The following is a 3246-nucleotide window of genomic DNA, read 5'->3' as shown; positions in this document are numbered from 1 at the left end:
AGAGAGAGATGAAAATAAGAGGTGAGGGAGAAGAGATAGATAATAAGATTATGGGTAAAAATGTATTTTTGTTAAGAAAAATTGGAATGGGCTAAGCAAAATGTTTTTCATTAAATTGGGCTATGAAAACCCTATTTTTGTGCATTTGGGCATTTTCCCTATTTTTTTTTAGAATGAGATCTATAAGGAGTTATTCTAACTATTGACGCGGATTGATGTAAACAGATATAATTACAGCTATCATTTTCGTATATTATTGCATGGCAACTTGGGGCTTCATGGAAGATATTCTTTTCTCAAAATAATTTACATTGAAGAAAATTAGCACTTGATATTTGTATGTTTTGGCACCTTCAAACATTCGTGAGTTTAAGACCAGCGTTTTTATCCAATGTTACAAGTATTAAGGCATGTAGTTATATACTAATCAACCAATTTGCTATACAGACTTCCTCAATTTTTTTTTGTAATTAATTCTTTTTTAGTGATTGCTTCATATTTGTTGCAGGTATTGTCTAATACGAATAATGAGGACACATGTTATTTTTACTTTGTATAGCTCTTAATCACTTTGCCGCAACAAATTTTTGGCTCTTAATTACGTTTAGTACGGCTCATACAACGCATGTCAAACTAGTCAAGATTCATATGTTAAATATTGTTAGATTGGCCGAATAAAAGAAAAATGCTTGAGAGCACAAAAATTTATACCAAAATAATATCCCAAATGATGTGGTAGTGCCACATATCTCCTATATGGATTTGAATTTCCATAATTGTATTTAAGATCAAACGTTACTACGCGGATGACGTGTGAGGTGATCCAGCTTTTTTCATCTATTGTTAGCCATGATAACTGTTATGCTCATGAAAATTATGATAGTACTCAGTCTTCTTGATTCATGTCAACACTAGGAAGATCATTTTCATCCAAGCCCTCGATCGAGTCTCTCAAGGTCCCCTGGCAAATGAGGGGAGATGTTCTAATGAGAACCATTTGGTTGAGGACTTTTTCATTAAAAATTTATTACTCACTTTTCAATCATATTTTTCCATCTCAACCGTTTAATTTTTAGATCTATATAAGTAGATCACTTCTACAAATTCTCAGCCAAATTAGTGATTGTTAAGGAATCGAACTAAATCAAATCAATGGACGATCCAAATTTGTCAAGGGTCAATTACATAAAAGTTCACTTTGAGACATTTTATTCTATACAGGTCCACCCAAACATTTTTACCCACATAAGTCCACCCACCCTAAAATAGAGTTTTGTATTAGATATTGAAGTTCAACAAAAATACACACTGTCATCCAATAAAAAAAAGGGTGGTGCTTTAATAAGGCCTATAAAGCCTAAGATTATATATGTATATATATATTTCATAAGAATTCGTGTTTTTAAACAAGTATATTCTCATAAATATATGTATTTTCACACTATATGTTACGTTTAATCTAAACATGATAGTGATGAAAGAAAACTTTTAAATACACACATCTAATCTCTTAATACACATCCTTACTATTTTATATTTCACATTAGATTTTATAGATATGTTTAATTACAAAAACATCCATCAATTATTAAGGAAAAAACTTTTTCTTCTCTAAAACCTAACTCTTCTACACTATTACTATGCATCAAAAGAAAAGAAATAAAAACCTCTTCTCCAAAATCCATCACCTGAATTTCGACTACTGTCGTAATCACATGCATGTACTATTTACCGATTCATTTGGGTTTTTTTTTATCAACTTTAGTTATGCTATTATACTTCTACTAGTTTCTTAACTTTGAAAAAATTATGTATGTTCAAATATTTTTTTTTTTTCAAATTCTAACCGATTGATGTCATATTGGAGATTTGGAGTTCTAACATAATGTTACTTTTTTTATTATAAATTGAAAAATATCAAGAAAAAAATTCTAACCCAATAAAAAAAATCTAACAGAAAATAAAAGAGAATAAATAAAGAGAGTTGTGAAATAGTAAAAATATAATAATTATATTAAATAATAGATTATTATTAGTTTTAGATATTGAGGGTATTTTAGACAGTTTGAGATGTGTATTTAGTATAATATTGAAATGAAAAACTAGATGAGTAGTGTATTAAGTAAGAGATGTGTATTAAGAGATTAGGGGGTGTGTATTTAAAATTACTCGTTATAAAAAGGAAAAGAGAAAGAAAATGCTAGAAATATATATTTTTTAATTATAAAAGAAAGAAAAAAATGTTTTCTCTTAATAAAAAGATAAAATAATTTAGAGCCATTGAATTTGAAAGGATAAGATTGTATTTTTGCTTAAGAACGACATGACATAATCTTTTTAATTTGTGATGTGTCTAGATGATATAGCATGTCACCTAAGATTAAGGTCATAAATTTTAGGCAAGAATCATTTTCCAAAAAAAAATTAGATTCTCTTTTATATTTACAAAAATGCCACAAATCTAAAAAGTCAACAACCACTCTCCTTTCCGGTAAAGTCTTCGGCTGACCTCCGGCGAATTTAGTCAAAGATATCTACTTAGCAAACATCTTCATCTCTTCCAAGCCCTAATTCAATCAAAGATCTAAGACATTCGGGCTTCAATTTCATCAAGACTACACCGCATAAAGCTTTATATCAATCTAAACGCAACGAAATCAACACAGAACCAAACATTTTGAGGCTGTTCAAAAAATCAAAGAAAGGGCCTGGAAAGATATTGATCGCTCAGATCGGAGAGTTTGAGAGCTTTCTCAGCTTACTTCATTAAGGACGACGACGACCGAGGGCACCGTGACGACAACGAGAGGACTAGATCAGCCGCGGGCTCCATACGTCGTTGGACGAATTGGACGGCCATAGATGAGGAGCTCCCAACTAGTCGCGTGCAGCGTGGAAGGTCGACGAGTCGGTGACGGAGCTCCTGACTCCGATCGGGGCTGATGATGAGTCTAGGCTGAGCGTCATTGATGTAAGAGAGATGGCGATTTAGCGGCGTCAAGATCTAGGCGTTGTCGTCGTTGATATGGAGACGTCGTCATCTATCAAGCAGCATCGACCCATCGTTGTCGAGCCGGTGTTGGCCTAAGACGCCACCATGGCCGGAGATTTGAGATCGGAGAAGAGAGGGAGGAGGAAGACGAAGAGCTAGAGAGAGAGAGAGAGAGAGAGAGAGAGAGAGAGAGAGAGAGAGAGAGAGAGAGAGAGAGAGAGAGTAGTAGAGAGAGAGAGAGAGTAGTAGAGTAG

The sequence above is a fragment of the Fragaria vesca genome, linkage group LG2 (genome assembly GCF_000184155.1).
Source record: "Fragaria vesca subsp. vesca linkage group LG2, FraVesHawaii_1.0, whole genome shotgun sequence".
In the NCBI taxonomy this organism is placed as follows: Eukaryota; Viridiplantae; Streptophyta; class Magnoliopsida; order Rosales; family Rosaceae; genus Fragaria; species Fragaria vesca.
Note: the sequence above shows the minus strand (reverse complement) of the source record.